The 8,648-nt window shown below is 44.0% G+C and overlaps 1 protein-coding gene across 14 annotated transcripts in view; it reads left to right on the top strand.

The window, feature by feature from the left end:
• The first annotated feature begins 648 nt into the window (after positions 1 to 648).
• Positions 649 to 8,648, top strand: part of CNOT4 (CCR4-NOT transcription complex subunit 4) — an 81,859-nt gene continuing 73,859 nt past the window's right edge. For 8 of the 14 annotated variants that reach the window (XM_074826947.1, XM_074826944.1, XM_074826942.1 and 5 more), the window contains exon 1: positions 649 to 1,041. The gene's annotated coding sequence lies outside the window, so the exon portion shown is untranslated. Of the gene's footprint in view, positions 1,042 to 1,802; positions 1,827 to 2,719; positions 2,746 to 2,767; positions 2,856 to 8,648 lie in introns of those variants that run through there. The other 6 variants (XM_074826936.1, XM_074826938.1, XM_074826950.1 and 3 more) reach the window with 6 other exon arrangements.

The raw sequence follows: 8,648 nt of genomic DNA, 5'->3' as shown, positions 1-8,648 counted from the left end.
GAGAGGGGGACCGGGGCGGCGCAAGGGCCCAGTCCCGCTCAGCCGGCGTGTGAGGGGAAGGGCGCGCTGAGAGAAACCGCCGCCTGCGCTGAATTTAGTGGGAGCCGCATCCAGGCCCGGCCTAAAGGCCGTGACAGCCGCCCCCCGCCAGCCGGCTGCTGGGAGGGCACACCCTGCCCAGACCTTACAGCCAGTAACCGGCCCAGGCTGAGCGGGAGGCAGACGAGGTCGCTCGACCTGGCAGGAGAAAAAGTACCCCAAAGCAACATCAATGAGAAAGAAAAAAAATTAAATCGACCCAAGTACTTTAAACCTGAGCAGGTTTAATGGCCAGCAACAGGTGGCTGCAATTGCAGCAGGTTTACGTCCAGGGACTCCCCGGAGCAGGGCGCCGGGCGGTGGGGCAGCCCTGCCCGGGGAGGAGAGTTGGGGTCCCCGGCCCCGCCCGGGCGGCAGCGCTGGCGGAAGGGGACCGGCCCCGCGGCTCGGGACTGCGCAGCGGCGCCTCCCCCCGTCCGGCGCTGGCCGGCGCCGCCTCCGCCGCCGCCTACTAGTCCCGTCATGCCCAGCGCCGTCGCGGCTGCTGCCGTCGTGCCCCGTGCCCCCCTCCCCGCCATTGCTCCCCGCCCACTGCCCGCGGCGCAAGCGCAGGGGAGGCGGCGACCAGGGCAAGTCTCCCTAATGTAAGATGGTGGCCGGGCTGGCAGCGGAGCGCCCCGAGCTCGGAGATTACTCGTCTCTCGCGTAAAGGTCGTTGGAGCAGCCGCCCAAGCGCTCGGCTGGCTGCCGCCGCAGGTCCCGCCTCAGGAGCGTCGCTGCGGTTTTTCCCCCCCCCCCCCGCTTCTCCTCTCTTTTCTCGCCGCCTCTCTCCTTGTCTCCCCACCCTTCTCCTCCTTCTCCCCTCGCCTCCTTCCCCGCACGCTCACCCACCCACCCGCCTGCCCGCCCGCCCCCACCGGCCCGGCCGCCGCCGCCGCGCCGGGCAGCGTGAGGGAGAGCCGCGCACACGCACCGCGGGCCGGGCAGGGAGGAGGAAGGCGGGTGAGTGCGAGCTGAAGGCTGGGCCGGGGAAGGAAGGAGGGAGGAAAGGAGAGGCGAGGAGGAGCGGGGGGGAGCCGGGCCGCTCTGACTACGAGAGCGCCGAGGCTTCGCTGGGACGGTGCAGGCCTCAGCCCACCCCCCGGTGCCGGCCCCGGCGGCGGGGGGGACGCACCGGGCCGCTGCCGTGCGCGGCGGGCACCGGGCCGTGTGGGGAGGGCGAGGGGGCGAGCGGGTGGCTTCTCCCCGGGGGGCGCCGGGGAAGGGGGCTCCCTCCGTGCTGCTGCACGGGGGAGGCTTTATTTATTTCCTCCTTGCCGCCCCGGCGCGGCGCGGGGGAGCCGTTGGGCCGGGCCGGGCCGCCGGCCGGGGGAGCGGGGGGAGGGTGCCCCCCTCGCCTCTGCTGGGGAAGGCCGGCGCGGCCGGGCGCGGACATCGCGGCGTGATTCACTTAAAATTTGCGTGGAAATTTCCTCTCTCCCCTTCTTCCTCCTCCCCGGAGCCAGGCTCCATTTGTTCTTGTGATCTGCACTTTTTTTTCCTGAGAGAGAGGCAAACAGATGGTAAATGGCAGCCTCTTATTTTTGATGTTATTTTGGACTGTCCGTGTAACTGCCTGAGATTTGTCTGTCAGCAAAATAACCGGTACCTAACTTTCCGTCTCCCACTTGCAAAATACTAGAAGCTCTTTCTATTTTGTGCGTTAGCAGAAGCAAATGACAAGGCTGCGTACGGGCTCTCATCCTACTTCGAGTGACGGTCGCACAGCTCTACCTGCCAGTCTGAAAGTGAGCTGCCGGTGCCTTCATCTGTACAGTAAAAGGGGAGGGAAAATATGCTAGATAATTATCTTAAAATGCTTTGTTAGTGTACCTGAAAGGATTTAATTGTCCATGGCTTATATATTTGTGTCAGTATGGTATTATCAAGTACATAGTTCATAGGAGAAGCAATTCTCTCTACAGCATATGTTAATGTAAGCAGAACCCATCAGCTAGTTAAAGCTGTGGAAACTCTAGGCCTGCAGATGTTAGCTTACTCCTGCCCAAAAGTTTTAGAAGTTAATGCTGGCCTATTGCATGTTTACTGAGCCTGTACGGATTTCTAGCTCACTGTGGTTTAACTGTTTTTTTTGTTCTAGTTTTAAAATGTTTCGGCTCGAGTATCCCATATTCTTCTAAACGTGATGACTGGCACTGACAGAAGAGAAACTCATGCCAAAAGACGAATATATAGAAGAATGAAATTCCTTCTAGACCCTTTCTCCCCCTGCTTTAAAAAAAAAAAAAAAGGAAAGAGGAAAAAGTAAAATACAGGCTAAAATAGCAGTTTGGCTAGAGAGGGTGAATTATGGCCTACAAATACTTAAATATATTTCTAGTTTCTTAACATATCTCTAATAATGAACTAGCGTGTGGTCTAGGATTCAGATGTGTTGTATCTTAGGCTTTTGGGATTCTGTGGTAGTTTCCTTTTCATAAACAAGACGAACACATGCAAGTGTTTAGAAATGCTTGGCAGTTGAACTTGGCTTAATTGCAAACGAAGTTCATTCTAGGAGAAAGGATTGTTTTGGAAAGGGGGGATATAATGATAAAATGATCTCTGCTTTTAACTTGTGTGTTTCTTCAGGTGCCTCTTTATTAGCTTTTAAAATGATGATTCTTGGAGGATCCTAACAGCTTTTCTCTTTACAGGGAAAAGGTGGTGAGTGTCTATCAGGAATAGTGCTCTACTAATTTCTTGGTACCTTTTCTTCAGAAAGTTTAAGAACAGCTATACAGTGCCCACTTAAAAGGCTTGGGTTAAAAAAGCTGGTGAGAGAATATACACAAGTGTGTGGCTTTTTTGTTTAATAATATTAATGATAAACAGATACATACTGTCCTTCATGGCTGTTCAGGAAAGTTAGGAAGTTCTTTGTGAGTGAAATGTTTTGTAATTACTCTGACCAAGGTCTTAAGTATGGGCCCCGAAGGCTTAACTCTGGCAGTGATTTCTCAAAATTTTGCCTACCTCTTTGGAATAAATGAGATTATTTCAAATAGACAATGTTTTGTAAGCACAGGTAGCTGCTAAGTGGCTGATCATAGATTGCATCTTAGACCTTGGACAACTAAGTTCGTTGTTCTGGTAAGATGAGGCTGATCTATAGGCCTTACCACATGTTGGAAGGAAATTACTTGCTCAGCAAGACTGCTAGGATCAAGGGTTTTTAAACTTTCACATGGTGAGTGGTGTCTTAGGTTGTACAAACCACCTTTTGTCCCACTTGTGGTTGTGTAGTATTGCTGAGCTAACTTGAGTAAGTGCGTATGTTAAAGACTGCGTAATTTACCTTACTTTAATGTCCTGAGTGTTTCAGCTCTTTAAAGATGTTGATGTTTCTTTTGCTTTCCAGTGTGTATCTTTCTACCTGCTTTGTCCCATTTTTATTGGATGGAGACAGTGTGAGGAGTCAGAGCTCTATGAACAAATAGAGCCCCCCATCTTTCTGGGCCCCGCCTCATCTGGTTCTTGGAGAATAGTCCAGGAATTTATTCCTTTGAGAAGATTGGTTAACATTTTAACAACTAAACACTTAATAGACTTGGAAAATGAAGTATAGGAGCAAATGGTTTGGCATTACTTGAGTTGCTGCTCAGACCTTCTGGTTCTTCCTGTAGGCAAACTGGGAGGACAATATAAGTATCTAGTAGGAAATATGAATATAACATCTGTAAGCAAAAGCATGTATGCATTTTTACACTGACCTATTTGGATCAGTTAGGTGCATGTTTTCATTAAACTGGGTTTTGTTATGTTTTATCAGAAACTTTGATGGTATGCTTGGTTTTGTCAGATGGCATTTTTCTTCTGTGAGCTTTAAAAAGGAATCCTCATTGTCTTCTTACTTCAAAATTGTATCAAAGATTCTACTAATTTAGTGAACATTCAGAATACATGTTCTTGACTTCTGGCTAGCTGTTATTAGACTGGCTGCAGCAGCTTAAAGGAAAGAATTAGTGTTTAAAATAGTGATTTCCACATAGTACTAAAGATCAGGTAGGTTTTGTGGTGTTTTTGTTTCTTTTTTTCTCCTTTCCTTCCCCTTGGCTGTTCTGGGAACATGACAGCTCCAAGGTATTTCTTATAGGAGTCTATCATTTAAATGGAGCTTACAAGTGTTTTCTAAACATGTATGTACAAAATAATGCATTCATAAACTATCTTAAGCACATGCTTTAACAATTTGAGGAAGCCTGAATCCAAAGCCATCAGGAGAGTACAGGCTGAGAGAATGATGCTCATTATACCCTGAAAGCTACGTACTGTGTTTTTATTCTGGAGCAGAATATGTTAGTGTTAATTTCATTATGATTAATCAATAATTTGTGTATTTTTATTAGGTACTTCATCTGTTGCTGCTTTTCAGACAGGGGAAAGGTGGGTTGGGGTCAGCATAAGGGGAGTTTTTTATCTTTTAGTTGTCAAGTTAAAAATAAAGGAGGATGTAGAGATCAAGCAAACATGCCATTGAACTTGGTAGAAAGGGAGCTTAGTTCTTGGCTGAGGTGTATGCCCTGAGCAGTGCTGTCTGCTTTTGATCAGGTTCTGTTTTCTTGCAAGGGAAGAAAGGAAAACTTCAGCTGTTTGAGTGGCTTTCTAACATACTGTGATCCCAGCATCAGTTTCTTCTATCTTGCTTCTATCTCAAGGAGAATAGATGCCTAATATGAAGTGGGTACCAATTGACTGCAATATCTGATATAAAGTAACTGTACTTCTACATGTCTTGGTTGTGAGATGGAGGGTCCCCTGTTGTAGTGCAAATGCTTGGACTCTTCCCTTCTGGGCTTTGGGGGTTTTACTCATCACAGCTTAGCAGTCCTTGATTGCTGGAAGGTAACCTTGCAATTTCTTCTTTTTGATTGCAAGTATTAATTATTAGCACTAGGAGTTTGGGGTGGTATTTTTGTGGCTTTTTTTTCTTTTTCAAAAGAGATGAAGTGGATAGAGAAAGAAACTGTAAAAATGGCAGCACACTTCCCTTTTTTGACTTTGAGCTTCTTCAAATTATGAGCAGAATCACAGGAGCTTTGTAGGAATGACCCAAAAGAGTGACAGGAGTAAGTGAGAGTGTACTATGGTTTTCAAAGAGTGCTTCGTCCCTGGTTTTACTTTGGCACATTTTTAGACCTTGTTTGTGGTGGACTGCAACCTAATCTTGCGTTTCAAACTATTGAGCTCTAATCTCTTCCTTGCTTAACAGAAGGGGCGTTTACTTTTCCCAGTGTGAGTGTTCTTAAATGGTTTCTTCCATGTAAGATTTGATTCAGTAGTAACTAAAAGGGTAGCAATCTCGCTCGTTGTAGGACAAAATATGCTGCATAGGAAGACTTGCTACCAGTTTCCCAGCTTAATGCAGTGGAGAAGTGAGAAGCTGGGCAATTTTTTTCAGGAACACTGAATTCAACAGATGAGATTTACTTGAAAGCAGGCTACATGTTGTGTTTTGGTTTATAGTTTCTATCACCAGTGCAGATTTAATGTGAATCCCGTTCGAATGGTGTATATTAATTTTAAATTGCAAGATCCATGGACTAAGACACCTACAGTGCGAAATACTGTACTTTCAAGTGGAGTAACTTTATTATTTCCAAACCCATGTCCTATTACATGTTACAGTAACTTACCATCTTAAAAAAATTAACAGAATTTGAGTGCAGGAATAGGAGGAAGTAATTAAAGTATATTTATATGTGCTTTGGAACTGCCTACCTGAGGGAGTTCAAGTAATAGAAGTTTTGATGTAGGTAATGTCCCAGATAGGTGAGCATGTGGTGGTGGTTGTTCAGAGTTTGTTTTGCAACACAGCCTAGAAATTTAGAAAAATGGGCTGGGAAAGAAGTACATAGCAGTAATCACTGTGCATGTGGAGAAAGTGTTCAGCTACCTTTTTTTTCTTTCTCTACTTTCTCTCCAAATATAATGAATGAAGATGGGTATATGTAGCTGTAGCATGCCTGTTAGTTAAAGACCTAAATCTTCTCTATGATCTGTAGAAGTTACCTTAGGCTGTTGGACGTTGAAAAAATAGAAGCTATTCGCTCTCTTTGAATAGCTACTGCTTCATTACATGGGACTTCTTTCGTTTTTTATTGAATGAAATCTAGAATTAGTCTTCAGTATCTCATTCATAAAAAGTATCCTCTGAGAGCTCCTAAAGTAGCATAAAATGAAAGGCCAAAACTTGCTAGATCACAATTAGTGTTTATAGGTCAACCTGCCTGATAGCTAATTTAAATGTATTTCCCCCCAATCAGTGTGAACTGTAGGGACCCCCAAAACTGCTAGAGTTATGTTAAAAGCACTGATCTGAATGAGAGAGGCCCAGTAGCATTAATCCAATTTGTTCAGGACTTAATCTTACTGCCATTTATCATATAACTGCTGTTCCTCTGAAGGAGCCTGCTTGCATGTACTTCTATTGGTTGTTTATGAAGTTGAATCCCTTTTCCTAAGAAGGTAAGCTTTCCTTTTACGATACTTCATCCTAGGTTAAGGGTCAAGGAAGTTCTAACTGAGGAACCATGTTTGAGAAATTATAGCTTCTTTCCATCTTTGAAAGCTGCTTTGCTGATCCTTTCATTTAGTGCAGTATATATTTAACATATTAATGTTGTGGTTTCACAGTTAGTGGCAAACTGGTTCTAGAACATCAGGTGGTAAGCCTGAAACTAGAGGATGATCGCTGATTTTCTTTTACATAACTGTTAGTATACATCAAAAATATGGAAGAACAGCTGGGGAATTTAAGGAAATATCAGTTCTTATACTCATCAAGCTGTCTTCTGCACATGGGTAGTGTCATCTTCTGGCTGCATGACAGCTTCATTTTTGTCTTGAATAGTAGTGATAATTGTAAGCATACTTAAAGGTAGGTCTATTCTCATGTTTTCACCAGTGTAGTGACTTCCTGCTCTAATTGAGCCCTTTGAGCCATTCATTTCTTAATTCTTTTGCTCATAGTCTCATTCTGATTTAACCTTGAGGTTCATGATTCCCTGGGGGTGGGGGAGCGTCATACCTTGTATGAAAACTATTGCTCTGGTTACTACTATGTAAATACATAGCACAGTGAAACTTGGTAAGAACCACCTGTGTTGGGTGACCATAAGTCTCTGACAGTGTTAAGAAAACACTGTATCTCGGGCAGAAACTCCTTAGAATTGGTTCTGTAGACAACCGCCTGTTTTTCTGGGAAACCAGCTAACTGCTTTCAGGTTTGGTGACCAGAAAGAGAAAACCAATACAGCCATCTTTATAAGGAAGCCTGCACTGGCGTGGCTTTTATTTCTTGAGCTTAGTTATATAGAGTATAATTAAAGTGAAGATTCAGAAAGCAGGCACTTAGAAGTAAAATGCTTGTTCTGTCTCTACTGATAGTTAATACTAGTTACCATGAGTCTTTTTAGATTCTTTGCACATACATATATAAACTACTGAGTAGAGGTGAAGCAAAATTTGTTTTGAAACAATTGTAATTTGGTAGGACGAGGTGAGAGAGGCAGGTTCCTTTTGGCAGTTGCAGTTCTGTAGTCATCCATGCTTAATAAATGAGCTACTTGCTGCTTGAGAGGAGCAACCAGCTGCTATTTCTGCTGTATTCAGTGTATGCCAACTCTGGAAGCGTGGTGAAGGTAACTTCCATAGAGGTGCAGTGCAGCATCTTTTGATGGTACCAATTTTTTCTGAGACTTATAATGAACTCAGGAAAGACCTTAGTGTATGTGAGTACAAGAAAGAAGATGGACTCAAGTGTCACACTCCGTGTTTTGTTTTTTTTTTTTTACTAAATATAAAACCAGATATTAGAGAGCATCCCCTCAAACAGAGCTGACATCAGCATAAATGTGTTTGAGGCCTCCTCTTAATTTTGTATTTTTTTCCTTCTGTTTTTTAAAGAAACTTAAATCTCATAGCCAGTTCTTCATTTTCCTAAGGCAGTTATTTGAATTTCATATGGGTTCTGGTTAGTTTGTATCTTACATGGGTTTAGGCTTCTCCAAAGGAATCACATTTGGCAGCTCTTGATCAGTAAAAACTCAGAACTGTCTCTGGTATTAAAAGGTCACAGCATTTAAAGGATATGCTGGGCAAGTGCATTTGCAGTCAACTTGAATTTTTGTGCTTTTTATAGCATATATTTGTCATAGTCTGACATTATTTGTCTGGTATTTAATTCAGTGCTTTGTGCATATCAAATGACTCCTTAACTTCACCTGTTTGAGTTAATGCAGCTCCTTATAGTTGAGGTAGAAGTAGAAGGAATGTATCTAAAACCAGTACTATACATCCTACTTAAGTTTGTGGAAGCTGATGCTCTGCTTCTGGGTATTTTACTAGATTTTTTCTTTAGAATACTAAATTAGTTTTCCCTTTCTCCCCAGCCCATTCTCTTCCCCAGAATACTTCTTAATGCTCTCCCTTTCTTTTTTTCTTTTAAGCCACTTCCTTTTTTTTTTAAGATAATTGCTTTGTATGTGACTGTCTAGAATTTTACTACAGCATACGAGTGATCTTCAAGCAGTTATACATTCTGTTCCCCATTGAGATTAAGGTACGTC

This window comes from Strix aluco, chromosome 5, assembly GCF_031877795.1.
Source record: "Strix aluco isolate bStrAlu1 chromosome 5, bStrAlu1.hap1, whole genome shotgun sequence".
NCBI classification, from domain to species: Eukaryota; Metazoa; Chordata; class Aves; order Strigiformes; family Strigidae; genus Strix; species Strix aluco.
This window is presented reverse-complemented; position numbering and strand designations above follow the sequence as displayed.